This window comes from Phocoena phocoena, chromosome X (genome assembly GCF_963924675.1).
Source record: "Phocoena phocoena chromosome X, mPhoPho1.1, whole genome shotgun sequence".
Lineage (NCBI taxonomy): Eukaryota > Metazoa > Chordata > Mammalia > Artiodactyla > Phocoenidae > Phocoena > Phocoena phocoena.
The window spans coordinates 92575322-92596125 of NC_089240.1; the positions used below are offsets into that span (position 1 = coordinate 92575322).

Consider the following 20804-nt stretch of genomic DNA (forward strand, 5'->3'; position numbering starts at 1 on the left):
TTGAACACTTAACACAAAGATGAGTAAAACATGTTCTCAATCCTTTACATGCACGTGTGCATGTACATATGTGTCCATATGTATGGTAGGGTGCAGGGAGATGAGTTCACAAATATATACGGTAGAATATGATAGATCCCATCAGAGAAACAAGAATGAAACACTAAAGGTATTCAAAAGAGGGATGAGATTACATCCAGTTTTGGGGGGACAAAAAGAGGGAGGAAGGAGAACCATCCAGAAAGGTTTCACAAAATAGCACAGTATTTGGAGTCGGTATGAAGGATGGATATGTTTTCAAAAGGAGAGGACAAAGATTGGGAAATGAGGACAGTCCTCATGGACTGGGGAATGGATGGGGGCAGAACTGCAGGATGTATCAGAAAACAGCAAGTAGAGTAGCAGATGCTTTCGAGCTTTCTGTGGAAAGTGCTGTTCCCCTTTTATGATCTAAGTCAATGGGAAAATTGAATTATTTCAGAGTCAACGTTACTAGAACGCCACTATACTATAAGAGACACGTGTATGATGATTTGGCAACTCAAGACTATGCACCCCACTATTATGTTAGGGGAAAACGAATTGTTCTCTAAAGAAGAGAAAGTCTGATATCCTGGGTGGTAAACGGACTAAACGAAGTTAGGAAGTCTGGCTTCTAACCTCAGCATCTGCTCTTATGTGTGACTTCGGATGAGATATATGACCTCTCACCTAAAAGCTCTGTACCAGTGACATTGCGGGTAAAACAGGAATACCGCTTGTGTTATCTACTTCGTGCCACTGTTGGGAGAATCCTTCGTCTGATCCAGCTTCAATTTCATGAGCATTAATAATCAGTTCCTGGAATACACTTTCGACCTGCTTGCATCTCTCCCTCTTCATTGTACTCACTCAGCTAAACCACAACCTGGTTAAATCCTGTCCGCCACCTAATCTGCAACCGTCCCCATGCAGCTGAATTTGGCTGGAGAAAAACCCAGCTGCGCTGAACGTCCCCCTTTAGATCCGTGATTGCTCCCTCAAAGGGACCCTTGAAGCTGCACAGAAACCATGCTGCCCTAGCATCCACTAGGCCATCCAGAGGCTTGCTCTCCTGGGGTTACACCTTGTTCTCTCTCTTCAGACCACCGAGGCTCCTCTGCTATCCTCATCCTCAGCTGCTGACCTGGCTTACCATTTGGCTGAGAAAACTAAAACCGTCCGAAGAGAACTTCCACAGACTCCCACCAGTGTGTCTCCCCATCTACTCGGATCTGTGGCCATGTGCTCTCTTCTCTCCCATGACTAGAGATGGCCTGGTGATGCTCCTAGCTAAGGCCGACCCCTTCACTTGTGTGTGACACCCCTGTCTAGACCAGAAAGACCTGGCGGTGCCACTCTACTGATTCTTCCCTCTCTCTCCAGCCTCATTAATTTTTCCGGCTCGAATCGGTTCCATCAGCATCCTAACAGGCTTTTATTTCTTTCATCTTAAAAACCACTCCCTCTCTGTAGGAGAAGGAGAAGAGTTGTCTCTGTGCTCTCTCACCCAGCTCCCTCCTCCTATTTTCTCTTGAACCCACTACGCTCAGGCTTTCCCCTCTACCATTCCACAAAATTGCTCTGATCAAGTTCACTGATGACTTCCATGTTGTCAGATCCCAAGGTCAATTAAAGCTCAGTCCTCATCCCCTTTGACCCACTACCAGCCTTTAGCCCCGTTGACCCCTCTTTTCCTGCTGGAAACGTCTTCACTTGGCTTCCAGTAGACCCCATTCTTCAGGTTTTCTTCCGACTTCCCTGGCCATTCCTTCTCCATCTTCTTTGCTGCTTCTTCCTCATCTCCCTGACCTCTAAACGCTATAGTGCTCAGTCCTTGAACCTTTTCTTTATCTATGCTCACTCCCATGGTGATCTCATTTAGTCTCACAGCTTTAATTAGCATATATATGGTGATGACTCTCAAAATGTCCCCCCTTAGCCTGGAGGTCTCCCTTAGGCACCTAGGTTTGTATATCCAACTGTTTCCTCAACAGATCCATTTAGATATCAGTTACATATTCAAATTTAATACATATGTTGAAAATTGAGCCACTGATCGTCCTCCCACAAACCTAGCACACCCAGTCTTGCTCATTTCTGTAGTTCCAGTTGCTTCGACCAAAAGCCTTCGATGACCAGGTTCACTTTCACTCCCCTCTCTTTCTCACACATTCCACACCCAATTCAACAGCAAATCCTACCAGCTCTACTTCCAAAACAGATATCAAATTCAACTACTTCTCACCACCTCTACTGCTACCATCCTGGCTCAAGCCACTATCCTCTCTCACCTGGATAAATGCAATAGCCAATCTGATCTCCCTGCTTCCACCTTTATAATAAATTCTAAACTCAGCAGCCAGAGTGCTCTAGTTCAAGTTCAAGTTGGACCATACCATTCCTCTGCTCAAAACCTTTCAAAGAATCCCCATATGACTCATTCAGAAATACAGTCCTTACTCAGACCTAGGAGACGGGATCTGTCCTCCACCTCAAGTTTCCATCTTCATCTCCGACACTTTTCCCTGCCTCAGTCTGCTACCGTCCCACTTGTTCCTTGCTGTTTCTGGGACACACCAAGCATGACCCTGCCTCAGGGTCCTTGTACATGCTATTCTCTTTGCCTGGAATGTTCTTCTAAGATACCTGCACAGCTTATTCTCTCACCTTCTTTTTGTCTTTACTCAAATATCACCTTCTCAGTGAGGCCTTCTCTAGCCACTCCAAAATCGAACCCCAAGACCTCCTATCCCTTTCTCGCTTTATTATTCTCCTTAGTACTTGTAACTACTATGTCATATGCTTTATTTTTCATGTTTATTATGAATGCCCCCATTAGAACATAAAAGCTCCATGAGGCAGAGAGTTTATTGTTTGCTGCTGAATCCTCCTACAACAGTACCTCTGTGTGTTAACTGTTCAATAAACTTGTTGACTGAAATAAGAACGGACATGGAGGTACTTCCCTGGTGGTCCAGAGGTTAAGAATCCGCCTGCCAAGGCAGGGGACATGGGTTAGATCCCTGGTCCGGGAAGATCCCATATGCCTCAGGGCAACTAAGACTGTGCGCCACAACTACTGAGCCTGCGCTCTAGAGCCCATGAGCCACAACTACTGAGCCCATGTGCCACAACTACTGAAGCCCGAGCGCCTAGAGCCCGTGCTCCGCAACGAGAAGCCACCGCAATGAGAAGCGTGCACACTGCAATGAAGAGTAGCCCCCGCTCGCCGCAACTAGAGAAAGCCTGTGCACAGCAATGAAGACCCAGCGCAGCCAAAAAAAAAAAAGGAATGGACATGGATTGCTCTGAAACTATAAAGTAAAAATGGACGTAAGTGCAATAGCCGGAAGACAACCAACCTTAGTCATCTTCTTAAAAAATCACTTGTCCATGCCAACACTCTAGGAAATGGTATACTCTTAAAAGTCCCTGGTAATTAATTTGAACACGTATTTAGTTGCTTGAGAGAAAATATGAAACTGGAAAAACTGCCTGTTACATGGAGGGAAAGGACAGTTGTTATAAAAGCAAGAGGGTTACAGAATTTTTACTATGTGCTTTTTCAAGGATGCCTTTCAGAGAGGAATGCTGTCCTGCCATGTATGAAGAGAAATACCGCTGTCCCACCAGGAGGACATAAACTCTGAGTTGCGCTTCCTTGAAATCAAGTGATGCATTTGTATTTCAGCTGTAAAAGGGCAGGGCATCAGCTTCAGTCAGGGGATAGCTAATCATTCCTGTTGATGTTCGGCATTCTATATGAGAATCAGATTAATAACCACTTATTGAGCCTGTACTAGGAGCTAGGCACTGTGGTCAGTCCTTTAGATACATTATTTCATTTAGTCCATCAGAAAACCCTTTTGAAGTCATACCCTGATGACACAGCTGATGATATAACAGTCGCAGACAGATCATTTGCCCAAGTTAACGCAGCTAAGTAGGGATTTGGACCCAGGTCTATCTGATTTTAAAGTCCATACTTTCAGCTGTACTGTCTGTGACCTTGGTCATACTGGTATAATCTAAATGGGTGAGAGTGACAAACTTTGTATATGAAAAAAATCCTGATGACAGCTTTGAGCCCTGATCTGTCCTAAAGCCTAAGGCATTTTTATAGGGGAAAAAAAGCCCTTTAGGTGTCTAGTAAGTCCTAGAAGTGTAAGTGAAAATCAGGTGCAATTTTTTTTTAATTTTGAGGTCAAGTTTAATGTCAAGTATTTCATTCCAGTTACTTCAAACGCTCTGAGATAGTTAGGTTAAACACAAAAAGCATTAGTAATACATTAAGCTCCAGTATACAAAGTAAACAAACACTACATACTGATTAAAGTCTGAATTTAAAAGATCTCATCTCTCCCAGCAGCACAGAGAAAAACTAACAAACTGAAGTCAATGCCAAGACACTTTTTTCCAAAAGTTTTATAAAATAGACCAAACCAAGGAAGGATGCACACATCTACCAAGCTGAAACACGTGGTAGGGCAAATTAACTTCATCTGTCCTTGATATAATAATACCTTATGAAAACATACAAAATATAAACTTGATAATCAATGATTAACTATGTCAGTGCTACTTTAAGAAATCACATTTTCAAATCATACCTCACTTAAGGGTAATTTAAACACCAAATAAAGAGATAATTTGCCTTCTGAAAAGGATAAGCTGTATTCACTAAACTTTAAATCAGAAAGTTATAAAAAAATACAAGAGATTAAACAGGTAAGCATACCAGTTGCACTTTAGAAGATCATACTTCTACATAGATATTACATCACTGAGACTTCTGTAAAGGGCTGGGGTGCTTTTTAAAAAAATCCTATTTTCTTTCACACACTATTAAAAAGCTCCAAATGATTTTAAAACATATAGGAGAAAGCTCATATACATGTTAAAGAAATTGGTTGCCTTTGGTTCATGAAATCAAACTTTACAGGAGCTACATTACAATATAATTAACTTTATATTTTAATATTAAAACTTTTAACATTAAAACATTTGTAGACAAATGACTTATTTAGCCATTTTCTTACAAAATGGCTAAGTAAGTCACTACAACTCAGCTACCTGGCCACCATGATGTGAAACTGTATCATGGTAGAGAACAAACAAAAAAACTTCACTCTGCTCTTCAGCAGTAAATATACCTTATAAGTGAGATTAATAAAAGAATTCCAAGACTGATAAATCTGTTGAAGACTGAAATCTTACAGCCATTCAGTCAACCCTTAACACTAAAACTAAAACATTAAAATTTTAACATTAAAACTTTTTAAATGTTAATATTTTAAGAAAATAAAAGTCATTAAGAGTAGCTAGCAGGATCTTTTGCTATCAGGCAGTCTACGAGACTGAATAATCATGTGAAATATACATCCGTCTGCCCCTTGTAAGTCTCATCTGACTCAAAGTTAGTAAGCCAATATAATAAATATGAAATAGCTAATACAAGCAAACTTTTAACCTGGTATACAGTAATTATAATAAATACATCTGAAAACTGAAAAAAGCAAAATAAAAACACCTAGGGTGAATATATAGATGCTCTCTAACATCACATTGCACCTGTGCCTAGCTACCTTGACTAGGAGTATCTCACAACTATGACTGATCTTTGGGTTTGTCTCTAACAAGATTAACCAAACCTGTTTACTTCATCACCTGGACAGGTATTAACTCCTGAAGTTGCCATCCTGCTAGTCTCTTCCCAGCTTTCCCCAGAAAAGAAAGCACCTCAGCTGCCATGTTGAAAATGCTCTTTCTTGTTCTAGCACGTGTTCCCTCCCATAACACCTTAAGAACATCCTCAGCATTCATTCATCAGATAATGTTTGTTCTAGGTCATCGGATAGTATATAATTGGGACCCTACTCACATGTGTTAAAGAGATCTAGTATGTCGAAATGAGATCTAGGAGCCCATGTTGTGTTTCTGCACTTCACACACACTGTGTATGTAACACTGTGTTACATATCTCTTCCTCATTTTAAGTGATCGCAACACACGATTTTTTTTTAACATCTTCTGGAGTATAATTGCTTGACAATGTTTTGTTAGTTTCTGCTGTATAACAAAGTGAATCAGCTCTATGTATACATATATCCCCATATCCCCTCCGTCTTGCATCTCCCTCCCACCCTCCCTATCCCACCCCTCTAGGTGGTCACAAAGCACTGAGCTGATCTCCCTGTGTGATGCAGCTGCTTCCCACTAGCTATCTGTTTTACATGTGGTACTGTATATATGTCAATGCTACTCTCTCACTTCGTCCCAGCTAGCTTTCCAAAGTTGAGAGTGGGCTGGATATAATTTAATCCAAAGCTTACGTGTAAGGAATTTTGAGGATATATGATGCTAGAAGTGGCACCTACTGACAAAGCATGATGTTACAATCCAACTTTATCAGACGTCATGAAAAAGGGGAGACAAACTAAGTTTTAGGAGTTATGTGTTCAGTGCTGTAGAAGGGAAGCAGCCAGCACAATGACAATTCCAGTGTTCTACAGCTGCTGCTAAAGAGGATCTGCTACAGGTCCCTGTAGACAAAACCCTGCTGCTACATTAGACGGCCCATCACGCATGGTGTAGACTTTAATTTTGTCTGTAGAGTCTTCCATTTACTGGATATTTTTTCTTTATGATCTTAACACTAGTTAATCAAAAACAACTGGGCTACAGATCTGGTCTTTCAAATTAGCTCACAGTTACACATGTGTTTCATCTGAGTGAGAAATATGCAGACTCTGTCATCTTACCTATTTGTTACTCATCTGTCTTCTATCATCTTATCTACTAATTATAATAAAGTAATACAACTGTGGGCTGCCAAACATGAACTCAGGCTCAAATAAAAATCTGTAACCAGCAGTGATACTTCCCACAGGAGTACCTTTGTGTTATAGGGAGAATTTTGCAACTTATATCTTTTTTGGCCACATGCCCTATCTTCCACCTTTGCTAGAAGAGGGACCAGTTTAATAGGTTGGTTCTCTGCTAATGTTGTTTCCCAGTACTTCACACTGTTAAAAGTTATGCAGCAATGTAGTCTTAAACCATTTCTTACAAAATGGCTGATTAAGTCACTACAGCTCAGCTACCTGGCCACCATGATGTGAAACTGTATCACGGTAGAAAACAAAACAAAACAAAAAAGCTTCACTCTGCTCTTCAGTAGTAAATATTCATTATAAATGAGGTTAATAAAAGAACTCAAAGAGTGATAAATCTGTTGAAGACTGAAATCTTATGGCCATTCAGTCAACTCTTAAATATTAGTGTTGGTAAGAAAAGGGCACAGGTATTCCAGACAACGAAAAATTCAATACGTATTTTTTATTAACATTATTATTAATTCAATACGTATTTTTTATTAACATTATTATTAATTCAATATGTATTTAAATTGTTGACATTATTATTAATTCAATATGTATTTAAATTATTGACATTGCATTAGTGTGTGCCTGACATTTGAGAAATTAAAGAATTCTTAACTAAAGAAGGAAGCCACATGAAGTCAAATACAAGAAGCCCTGGAAAAGTACTCCTAGAGATAATGTCTCCACGTTAGGGATCGGTAATACTTTCCGTTCTGTTCTCTCTTCACGTTCATTTGTTTACCTGGCCCATGCGAGCTTCACAAACGTGAGTGAGGCAAGGGAGATGAGGGAATTAGGTATTTCTGTTTTGAAGTGTGTTTGGGGATAGCCAAGGCAGAGCTATGCCAATTGAAGAGGAGTCTCCAAGGTGTCTGTTGACACCTGAACACAACTGGCCACAACTGGCCTCTCGCTAAGGCTCCTGGCAACTCCAGCTCTTCACCTTGGTAGTTTTTTCTGTTACACATCTAGATGGGCTGCAGGCCAACTACTGTAAGTATTTATCTATGTGTGTAGATGTGTGTGGTGGGGGGGGAGAGAGGGAGAGAGGGAGAGAGGGAAAGAGAGAGAGAGAGAGAGAGAGAGAGAGAGAGAGAGAGAGAGAGAGAAAACAGACTCTCTGGATAAATAACTATAGAAGCCTGAATACTACAGCCCTCACAATTGCACTGTGGTCTATTTCCCAAAGGAAACACTAAACTTATTGGTATCTTCTTTGTCAATCATGGAAATAGCATGCTGCCTATATAGCTGAATTCAGGGACAACTAATTCTGGCCTGTTGATGAAAATCTTTGGTCATGTTCAAGATTTTTCTAATGCAGGCTGATCAGTAGACTTTAAGCCTTAGCTTTACAAGAACACTGAGTGTTTTGAATTAGCACATAAGAACTACTAGATCTTCTGTTTCAATTTCATAATCTATCATAATGAAAGCAATTCTCAGAAGAGCAGAAACACAAGAGAGGCAGCATTGTATACAGGGCTTTGGTCCTAGCTCAGCAGCTCGCACTACCTGGAACAAATTAAATAACCTCCTGTGTGTTTCCTCATCTGTACAATGAGAAAGTTGGATTCAGACTTTAAGATATCATGGACCAATACAAGTTTTAAAAACAAAGAAGGCAGCAATGACACAGCTGCCAATTTTTGTTTTGGCCAGGTATGGACATAAAAACAAAACCCATAAACCTGTCATTTACTATCACTATCATTTCATAAAGTACAGAATGGGTCTAACTCCTCAAAATTAGGAGGATGTATCTTATAATAAGAAGCAATCATTTAAATGGAAAAAGTTTAGCTCTAAAAATCTCATGGCCTTTTGTCTTTATTTTCCTCACTTCACCATGGACCAGTAAAAACTCTTCACTGGTGAGGGCACGGTCTATAGGTCAATGTTTGGGAACCCCTGGACTAGGTAATTTTCAAGGTCCAAGGCTCAAACACTAAAATTCTAACTTTAGGTGCTCTGTTGTATTTCTTTCATTCTATATTATAGTCTAGAGTAGATGCCTCCGTAAAGGACAGTAGAGATGCTTAGATTTTTGAAGATCAGAAATATATGTAAAACAGTTTGAGAAACAGTAACTAGAATAAGCTTCAATTTACTGGAGAAAATATACACTACTACAGATTCAACTTCATCAATATTAATGAACCAGTCACTGGACACTTACACTTATTAAGCTCATTTTACAGATGAGGAAATTGAGGCAAAGGGAAGCTAAACAGCTTGTCAAAGACACACCGCCTCAGTAGCCAGAATTGGAACTCCAATCTGTGACTCCATTTTTTGGTAATACTCAAAAGAAAAAGATTGTATTTGGATTTTAAGCATCACTTCCCCTTTCATAAGTGAGTGACAGTTTAAATTGTAGAAGTTGCCCAGAGTAAAAAGCTTTCCTATTTTACTTTCCCAAATATTGCCTTTTTACCACAAACATAAATACTGGCAGGGCTTTTCTAATATAAAGAGAGGAAAAATGCCTGTTAGTTTGGTCACTTAGTTTTCTCCAAAAGCTGACAAGATGGCAAATTTAGAATTTTTAAAGGACAAATACTTACAGATTTCCTCTTTTTCTCTTAAGAAGAACCCGTGTATCTTTCGTGACTCCAATCTGCAATAAGAGACAACATTTATGTATAGTGACATGAGAAAAGATCCCCTTTAAAAAGAAACCTCGGACTTCCCTGGTGGCGCAGTGGTTAAGAATCTTCCTGCCAGTGCAGGGGACACTGGTTCAAGCCCTGGTCCGGGAAGATCCCACATGCTGCAGAGCAACTAAGCCCGTGCACCACAACTACTCAGCCTGCGCTCTAGAGCCCACAAACCACAACTACTGAGCCCGCGTGCCACAACTACTGTAGCCCATGCACACAGAGCCCGTGTTCCGCAGCAAGAAAAGCCACCGCAATGAGAAGCCCACGCACCGCAACAAAGAGTAGCCCCCGCTCGCCACAACTAGACAAAGCCTGCACACAGCAACGAAGACCGAATGCACCCAAAAATAAAAATAAATGAATTTTTAAAAATAAATCACTAAATAAAAAGAAACCTCACATGCTGTTTCACATTACCTGTGCATGATAAGCCAGGTAGTTCATGATAAGCCAGGTACCAAAGGAAAAACAAGAAATGACTAAAAGTCGTGCTATTGGGATCTCACAAAAGTAACTGAGCCTGGCTCAAAGAAACAATATTCAAAACTCTACAAGTGGGGTTTACCCCAGGAATGCAAGGATTCTTCAATATATGCAAATCAATCAGTGTGATACACCATATTAACAAACTGAAGGAGAAAAACCATATGATCATTTCAATAGATGCAGAAAAAGCTTCTGACAAAATTCAACACCGATTTATGATAAAAACCCTCCAGAAAGTGGGCATAGAGGGAACCTATCTCAACATAATAAAGGCCATATATCACAAACCCATAGCCAAATTGTTCTCAATGGTGAAAAACTGAAACCATGGCCTCTAAGATCAGGAACAAGACAAGGTTGTCTACTCTCACCACTGTTATTCAACATAGTTCTGGAACTTTTAGCCACAGCAATCAGAGAAGAAAAAGAAATAAAAGGAATCCAAATTGGAAAAGAAGAAGTAAAGCTGTCACTGTTCGCAGATGACATGATACTATACATAGAGAATCCTAAACATGCTACCAGAAAACTGCTAGAGCTAATCAACGAATTTGGTAAAGTAGCAGGATACAAAATTAATGCACAGAAATCTCTTGCATTCCTATATACGAAGGATGAAAAATCTAAAAGAAAAATTAAGGAAACACTCCCATTTACCACTGCAACAAAAAGAATAAAATACCAAAGTGAGACAGTGGCATGGACATATATACACTACCAAACGTAAAATAGATAGCTAGTGGGAAGCAGCCGCACAGCACAGGGAGATCATCTAGGTGGTTTGTGACCACCTAGAGGGGTGGGATAGGGAGGGTGGGAGGGAGGGAGACGCAAGAGGGAAGAGATATGGGAATATATGCACATGAATAACTGATTCACTTTGTTATAAAGCAGAAACTAACACACCATTGTAAAGCAATTATACTCCAATAAAGATGTTTAAAAAAAAAACCTAGGAATAAACCTACCTAAGGAGACAAAAGACCTGTATGCGGAAAACTATAAGACACTGATGAAAGAAATTAAAGATGATACAAACAGATGGAGAGATATACCATGTTCTTGGATTAGAAGAATCAACATTGTGAAAATGACTACATTACCCAAAGCAATCTACTTCTCAGTGCAATCCCTACCAAACTACCAATGGCATTTTTCACAGAAGTAGAACAAAAAACTTCACAATTTGTATAGAAAAACAAAAGACCCCAAAGAGCAAAAGCAATCTTGAGAAAGAAAAACGGAGCTGGAGGAATCAGGCTCCCAGATTTCAGACTATACTACAAACCTACAGTAATCAAGACAGTATGGTACTGGCACAAAAACAGAAATATAGATCAATGGAACAGAGTGTAAGCCCAGAGATAAACCCACGCATGTATGCTCACCTTATTTTTGATAAAGGAAGCAAGAATATACAATGGAGAATAGACAGCCTCTTCAATAAGTGGTACTGGGAAAACTGGACAGCTACAAGTACCATTATATTTCAGAATGATGATAATCAATTTTAGCCAAACAGAAAATCTTTCATTTTACTCCTAAGTCAAAAATTATTCTTTTCAATGCTAGAAGAACATATAAATTGTATATCCATGACAACAATGAATATTTCTTTATGTAGTTAAAGCTGCAGTATTCAGGGGTAAGTTCTTTGTTTCACTTTCTAAGTTTTGAAGCAATGTTTATTTATACTATACCCACTGTCTTTACCCTAGCTCAAAGACAGAGTCTAGTTTGAATGTGAAGAGAAATACTTCAACTCTAGCTAAGAATTCTATTATCACTCTTTCTGTTACTTAACTTCTCCCCTTATAATTAGTATGATAAATTATGTATATAAATTATATATATACACACACACATATAGTTTTATCATTAGTATGGTTTTATATATATCACACATACACACAATTTGCATAGCACACATATGTAAATTGTGTGTGTATAAAAATGACAAGTACCTAACCTACAATATAAGTACCAGACTTCACCTGGGACGGGAAGATAAACTACATGCATAGAAACTCCACTCCTTACTTCAAAAGTTGCACACTTTCAGAATGGAAATAGGCTTTAAAATGAGAGTAATGAACTAGTCTCTAAAAACAAACTCTCCTCCCTCTCCCCTCCAAATGGACTAAAATAGGGTCTACTTTCTAGAACATTAGGAAAGCATCTTATATGCTTCCCTACACAGCAAAATTAAGAATTTCTTTCTAATCAGTATTGATTAGTTTTACTCTTAAGGTGAATGTGGGGCTTCCCTGGTGGCGCAGTGGTTGAGAGTCCACCTGCCGATGCAGGGGACACGGGTTCGTGCCCCAGTCCGGGAAGATCCCACATGCCGCGGAGCGGCTGGGCCCGTGAGCCATGGCCGTTGAGCCTGCGCGTCCGGAGCCTGTGCTCCGCAACGGGAGAGGCCAAAACAGTGAGAGGCCCGGGTACTGAAAAAAATAAATAAATAAATAAAGACGAATGTGAGAATATTAGAAAACAAAAAAAGGTGCACTATCCCTATCCTTTTGATTACCTTGGATGAAACTAACAACAGTATCAAGAGGGAAAGGCACATTCTTTTAAAAGTTCTCAATAGAACAACTGCATTTAAATAAGATTTTTTTTCAAGCAACAAATATCAAAAAATCTACTTGTAAGATCCACCTAAGATACAGCTTGACTATTAGGAAACAACCACTGGGAAAGAAAAGTTTTAATAGATGAAAATTGCTGTCACATTGATAATTCTTGACTCAGGACCAGCAATCTTTTTTTTTTTCGCAATTTTTAAATTTTATTTTATTTATTTATTTATACAGCAGGTACTTATTAGTCATCAATTTTATACACATCAGTGTATGCATGTCAATCCCAATCGTCCAATTCAGCCCACCACCATCCACACACCCCCGCGGCTTTCCCCCCTTGGTGTCCATACGTTTGTTCTCTACATCTGTGTCTCAATTTCTGCCCTGCAAACCAGTTCATCTGTACCATTTTTCTAGGTTCCACATACATGCGCTAATATACAATATTTGTTTTTCTCTTTCTGACTTACTTCACTCTGTATGACAGCCTTTAGATCCATCCACGTCTCAACAAATGACTCAGTTTCATTCCTTTTTATGGCTGAGTAATATTCCATTGTATGTATGTATGACATCTTCTTTATCCATTCGTCTGTTGATGGGCATTTAGGTTGCTTCCATGACCTGGCTATCGTAAATAGTACTGCAATGAACGTTGGCGTGCATGTGTCTTTTTGAATTATGGTTTTCTCTGGGTATATGCCCAGAAGTGGAATTACTGGATCATATGGTATTTCTATTTTCAGTTTTTGAAGCAAATTCCATACTGCTCTCCACAGTGGCTGTACCAATTTACATTCCCACCAACAGTGCAAGAGGGTTCCCTTTTCTCCACACCCTCTCCGGCATTTGCTGTTTGTAGATTTTCTGATGATGCCCCTTCTAACTGGTGTGAGGTGATACCTCACTGTAGTTTTCATTTGCGTTTCTCTAATAATTAGTGATGTTGAGCAGCTTTTCATGTGCTTCTTGGCCATCTGTATGTCTTCTTTGGATAAATGTCTATTTAGGTCTTCTGCCCATTTTTGGATTGGGTTGTTTGTTTCTTTAATATTGAGATGCATGAGCTCTTTATATATTTTGGAGATTAATCCTTTGTCGGTTGATTCATTTGCAAATATTTTCTCCCATTCTGAGGGTTGTCTTTTCGTCTTGTCTATGGTTTCCTTTGCTGTGCAAAAGCTTTTAAGTTTGATTGGGTCCCATTTGTTTATTTTTGTTTTTATCACCATTACTCTAGGAGGTGGATCAAAAAAGATCTTGCTGTGATTTATGTCAAAGAGTGTTCTTCCTATGTTTTCCTCTAAGAGTTTTATAGTATCCGGTCTTACATTTAGGTCTTGAATCCATTTTGAGTTTATTTTTGTGTATGGTGTTAGGGAGTGTTCTAATTTCATTCTTTACATGTAGCTGTCCAGTTTTCCCAGCACCATTTATTGAAGAGACTGTCTTTTCTCCATTGTATATCCTTGCCTCCTTTATCACAGATGAGTTGACCATAGGTGCGTGGGTTTATCTCTGGGCTTTCTATCTTGTTCCATTGATCTATGTTTCTGTTTTTGTGCCAGGACCATATTGTCTTGATTACTGTAGCTTTGTAGTATAGTCTGAAGTCAAGGAGTCTGATTCCGCCAGCTAGGTTTTTTCCCCTCAAGACTGCTTTGGCTATTTGGGGTCTTTGTGTCTCCATACAAATTTTAAGATTTTTTGTTCTAGTTCCGTAAAAAATGCCATTGGTAATTTGATAGGGATTGCATTCAATCTGTAGATTGCTTTGGGTAGTATAGTCATTTTCACAATCTTGATTCTTCCAATCCAAGAACATGATATATCTCTCCATCTGTTGGTATCATCTTTAATTTCTTTCATCAGTGTCTTATAGTTTTCTGCATACAGATCTTTTGTCTCCCTGGGTAGATTTATTCCAAGGTATTTTATTCTTTTTGTTGCAATGGTAAATGGGAGTGTTTCCTTAATTTCTCTTTCAGATTTTTCATCATTAGTGTGTAGGAATGCCAGAGTTCTGTGCATTAATTTTGTATCCTGCTACTTTACCAAGTTCATTGATTAGCTCTAGCAGTCTTCTGGTGGCATCTTTAGGATTCTCTATGTATAATATCATATCATCTGCAGACAGTGACAGCTTTACTTCTTCTTTTCCAATTTGGAATCCTTTTATTTCTTTTTCTTCTCTGATTGCCGTGGCTAGGACTTCCAAAACTATGTTGAATAATAGTGGTGAGAGTGGATATCCTTGTCTTGTTCCAGATCTTAGAGCAAATGCTTTCAGTTGTTCACCACTGAGAATGATGTTTGCTGTGGGTTTGTTATATATGGCCTTTATTATGTTGAGGGAGGTTCCCTCTATGCCCACTTTCTGGAGAGTTTTTATCATAAGTGGGTGTTGAATTTTGTCAAAAACTTTTCTCTGCATCTATTGAGATGATCATATGGTTTTTATTTTTTATTTTATTTTATTTTTTTGGCGGTACGCGGGCCTCTCACTGTTGTGGCCTCTCCCTTTGCGGAGCACAGGCTCCGGAGGCGCAGGCTCAGCGGCCATGGCTCACAGGCCCAGCTGCTCCACGGTATCTGGGATCTTCCCGGACTGGGGCACGAACCCGTGTCCCCTGCATCTGCAGGCTGACTCTCAACCACTGCTCCACCAGGGAAGCCCGGTCATATGGTTTTTATTCTTCCATTTGTTAATATGGTGTATCACATTGATTGATTTGCATATATTGAAGAATCCTTGCATCCCTTGGATAAATCCCACTTGATCATGGTGTAATGATCCTTTTAATGTGTTGTGGGATTCTGTTTGCTAGTATTTTGTTGAGGATTTTTGCACCTATATTCAACATGATATTGGTCTGTAATTTTCTTTTTTTGTAGTATCTTTGTCTGCTTTTGCTATCAGGGTAATGGTGGCCTCATAGAATGAGCTTGGGAGTGTTCCTTCCTCCACAATTTTTTGGAAGAGTTTGAGAAGGATGGGTGTTAGCTCTTCTCTAAATGTTTGAAAGAATTCACCTGTGAAGCCATCTGGTCCTGGACTTTTGTTTGTTGGAAGATTTTTAATCACAGTTTCAATTTCATTACTTGCGATTGGTCTGTTCATATTTTCTATTTCTTCCTGGTTCACTCTTGGAAGGTTATACCTTTCTAAGAATGTGTCCATTTCTTCCATGTTGTCAATTTTATTGGCATAGAGTTGCTTGTAGTACTCTCTTAGGATGCTTTGTATTTCTGTGGTGTCTTTTGTAACTTCTCCTTTTTCATTTCTAATTTTATTGCTTTGAGTCCTCTCCCTCTGTCTCTTGATGAGTCTGGCTAATGGTTTATCAATTTTGTTTATCTTCTCAGGAACCAGCTTTTAGATTTATTGATCTTTGCTATTGTTTTCTTTGTTTCTATTTATTTCTGCTCTGACCTTTATGATTTCTTTCCTTCTGCTAACTTTGGGTTTTGTTTGTTCTTCTTTCTCTACTTCCTTTAGGTGTAAGGTTAGATTGTTTATTTGAGATTTTTCTTGTTTCTTGAGGTAGGCTTGTATTGCTATAAACTTCCCTCTTAGAACTGCTTTTGCTGCATCCCATAGGTTTTGGATCATCGTGTTTTCATTGTCATTTGTCTCTAAGTATTTTTTGATTTCCTCTTTGATTTCTTCAGTGATCTCTCTTGGTTATTTAATAACGTATTGTTTAGCCTCCACGTGTTTGTGGGTTTTTTTACATTGTTTTCCCTGTAATTCATTTCTAATCTCACAACGTTGTGGTCAGAAAAGATGCTTGATACGATTTCAATTTTCTTAAAATTTACTGAGGCTTGATTTGTGACCCAAGATGTGATCTATCCTGGAGAATGTTCCGTGTGCACTTGAGAAGAAAGTGTAATCTGCTGTTTTTGGATGGAATGTCCTATAAATATCAATTCAATCTATCTGGTCTATTGTGCCATTTAAAGCTTCTGTTTCCTTATTTATTTTCATTTTGGATGATCTGTCCATTGGTGTGAGGTGTTAAAGTCCCCCACTATTATTGTGTTACTGTCGATATCCTCTTTTATAGCTGTTAGCAGTTGCCTTATGTATTGAGGTGCTCCTATGTTGGGTCCATATATATTTATAATTGTTATATCTTCTTCTTGGATTGATCCCTTGACCATTACGTAGTGTCCTTCCTTGTCTCTTGTAACATTCTTTATTTTAAAGTCTATTTTATCTGACATGAGTATTGCTACTCCAGCTTTCTTTTGATTTCCATTTGCATGGAACATCATTTTCCATCCCTCACTTTCAGTCTGAATGTGTCCCTAGGTCTGTAGTGGGTCTCTTGTAGACAGCACACGTATGGGTCTTGCTTTTGTATCCATTCAGCAAGCCTGCGTCTTTTGGTTGGAGCATTTAATCCATTCACGTTTAGAGTAATTATCGATATGTATGTTCCTGTGACCATATTCTTAATTGTTTTAGGTTTGTTTTTGTAGGTCCTTTTCTTCTCTTGTGTTTCCCACTTAGAGAAGTTCCGTTAGCTTTTGTTGTAGAGCTGGTTTGGTAGTGCTGAATTCTCTTAGCTTTTGCTTGTCTGTAAAGCTTTTGATTTCTCCATGGAATCTGAATGAGATCCTTGTGGGCAGAGTAGTCTTGGTTGTAGGTTCTTCCCTTTCATCACTTTAAGTATATCATGCCACTCCCTTCTGGCTTGTAGAGTTTCTGCTGAGAAATCAGCTGTTAACCTTATGGGAGTTCCCTGGTATGTTATTTGTCATTTTTCCCTTGTTGCTTTTAATATTTTTTCTTTGTCTTTAATTTTTGGCAATTTGATTACTATGTGTCTGGGAGTGTTTCTCCTTGGGTTTATCCTGTATGGGACTCTCTGCACTTCCTGGACTTGGGTGGCTATTTCCTTTCCCATGTTAGGGAAGTTTTCGACTATAATCTCTTCAAATATTTTCTCTGGTCCTTTCTCTCTCTTTTCTCCTCCTGGGAACCCTATAATGCGAATGTTGTTGCGTTTAATGTTGTCCCAGAGGTCTCTTAGGCTGTCTTCATTTCTTTTCGTTCTTTTTTCTTTATTCTGTTCTGCAGCAGTGAATTCCTCCATTCTGTCTTCCAGGTCACTTATCCATTCTTCTGCCTCAGTTATTCTGCTATTGATTCCTTCTAGTGTAGTTTTCATTTCAGTTATTGTATTGTTCATCTCTGTTTGGTCGGTCTTTAATTCTTCTAGGTCTTTGTTAAACATTTCTTGCATCTTCTCGATCTTTGCCTTCGTTCTTTATCCGAGGTCCTGAATCATCATTATTCTGAATTCTTTTTCTGGAAGCTTGCCTATCTCCACTTAATTTAGATGTTTTTCTGGGGTTTTATCTTGTTCCTTCAACTAGTACATAGCCCTCTGCCTTTTCATCTTGTCTATCTTTGTGTGAATGCGGTTTTTGTTCCAAAGGCTGCAGGATTGTGGTTCTTCTTGCTTCTGCTGTCTGCCCTCTAGGACCAGCAATCTTATGATACTGATTTTAGAAAATGTGTTGGACAAATCGATTGCATAATATCAAACACTGGACTTACCAAATCTCTTCCTTCCAAGTTTACTCAAGCAGTATGGTGATACATGGGTGATTCCGAATTCACAAGGCCTTTACTAAAATACTAAAGAACTGAATAATATTTGAAAGAAGTATCTGTTAATTTAAGAGACCCTGACCAGAAATTACTGCTGTGTAACAAACCAAACGTTCCAAAAACTTGGACTATTTTTGCCAGAAGTTACATTTTGTTTTCAAAGGCATGACTCAATAAATATACATACAGAAAGCACTAACGTAATGAACAGTAAGTACTCATGAAGCAATAATTTTTTATTAATTTTTATTGGAGTATATAGTTGCTTTACAGTGTTGTGTTAGTTTCTGCTGTACAGCAAAGTACAGTTCGTGAAGCAATAATTTTAGAAGAAAAGTATTAGCATTTTTCTCTACATTAAAGATGAGATTGATAAACTACTTGAAAAGGAAAAATATATTTTTAGAAACACAGACTCTTAGAGCTAAAATATGGCCTGCTTCAACAATTCTCAAAGTATCTGGGGCCGCCAGTTCGTTGTAGTACTACTGTTTATAATATTACATCCCCCACTTTCATTTCTGCCAGGAATAATTTTTATTTGCTGAAACAGACAGCAATGCACTGGGGATCCATCAAAAGTAGTGCCAATTAAGAATAAAGAAATTACTCATTGTTGCCAAATGTATACAGAAAGGCACTTTTTATCCTGTTGACAGAAGTGTAAATTGGTACAAGCTTTATAGAAAGCAATTTGGCAATAGGCATCCGGACACTTGAAGTCATACATAACTCATGACCGAATAATTTCACTCTCTACTTCTACAAATATCCTAAGGAAATAGTCTGAGATGCACACACAAAAAAAATGTAGACAATAGTCACCACTGTGATATAAATAACAGAAAAACTAGAAACAACATCAAATGCCCAAGAGGAGATTGGTAAAATAATGATGTATCCTTATGACTGAATACTACACAGTCATCAAGTGCAGTGTTGTCAAAGATATTTAAGGATATGAGAAAACGGTCAAGATATATGAAGTGAAATTGGTTTAAGATGCAACTTAACCAAATATATGCAGGCTACAAGCTGAAATGTTAATCTCTGGGTTGTAGAATTATAGGTGATTTTTAGTTTTGTCCTTCTATTTTCCCCTACATTTTCTAAAACTTCTACAGTGAACACATTACTTTTATCATTCAATACATAAGTAGAAAATATAGCACCAGTCTCAACGAATTCTGGCGTGTGTCTGTGTATATATGTGTGTGTTGATAAGTGACAATGAGTATGGCCCTTAAGGCATTTGGCCCTGTTCACGTGGTAAAGAGATGCTACAAAAGGAGCCAAAAGTTGACTTCAACCTCACTACGGAAAGAAGATTTGACACTTATGTGTTTAAACTAGACTCAAAGTTAAATAAACTTCTTTCGCTCATGTAATATGATCTATGAAGCGAGACAAAATGAGTGGGGTTTTTTTCTTGCTATAACTACAATGTTAAATGCTTCCTAAAACTAAGCATCCCCGTGGTACCCTCTGTCAAAATGCGACTAACAAAAATTGACTACTACTGGCAAGTGAATAGACAATATCAAAAAGCCAGATAATCATGAGGGGTTCCATACAGATGGAAATACTGTATCAATAATTTCCTTGAAGCCCAGAGTTCCACTCACTTATCCTATTAAAACAAACAGGTACTCAAATGCCAGATGATACCAGCCTAAGATTTAATAGGTATGAGAAGAGTCATACTGGCACTCCTCTGCCCCACAAGGAAACCATTTTTCAGCTAACCAGACCCAGCCCAATGGGAATTGAGGCCTCCCAGATGAAGGCGTCATGGGCAAAAGGCACCAACTGGGTATCCCTTCTTTGCTTACCACACAGGGGATGAGAGGGACGGTGAAGGGAGGGGATTTCAGAAGTCAGCTCTCCATCAGTACCCACTTGTTTACAACCTGAACTCTGGGACCAACTACTCAGAACTTTAGAGGGTATCATTTACCTAAGAATGTCTTGCTTCAGATGTTCCAATCAACTGTGGTATCAGCTTACTAATGTGTACTAGCTGACTTCAAAAAGCAGTAGGAGGCAGAAAAGGCTGAATCATTTCTTTCCCTCAAAGTTTTCATTTCAAAATGTTTCAGGCAACAGTAAAGTATCATTAAGTAATCTCACTTCCTGTAAGGCCCACACAGCTCTGTGTCCTGCAATAACCTCGACAGGGCCTAGCAGCACTGAGTTCACAATGCTCAAACTTCTAAAAGGAACACAGCTGCTACACATACAATTCCACTGCGATATACGATAATACAGTTACTGGAAAATTAATGGTTTTACTCCAAAGTAAAGGGAAAGCTACCTGTGGCTGCTGGTTACCTCAATTTGTGAGCTTAGCTTCAGAAGCACTGGCTCAACCCGACTGACTTAGTACTTGGAAATTTCCCAGCTTGCCTAGGTCCGTCCCCTGGTTTATACATGTTGTCCCAGAGTAATTCTTATCAGAGTGTCCCCCCGCCTTTTTGCAAAAACATCCGTAATGATGACCCCAGTAATAACCCTAACTCTGGTCGCACGGAGAACA

General features: G+C 39.0%; 1 protein-coding gene across 1 annotated transcript in view; it reads right to left on the minus strand.

The window, feature by feature from the left end:
- The window catches only part of ACSL4 (acyl-CoA synthetase long chain family member 4), a 75972-nt gene that overhangs the window by 38364 nt on the left and 16804 nt on the right, over positions 1–20804 (minus strand). Inside the window, exon 2 of the mRNA XM_065901343.1 lies at positions 9473–9525. The gene's annotated coding sequence lies outside the window, so the exon portion shown is untranslated. The remainder of the gene's footprint in view (positions 1–9472; positions 9526–20804) is intronic.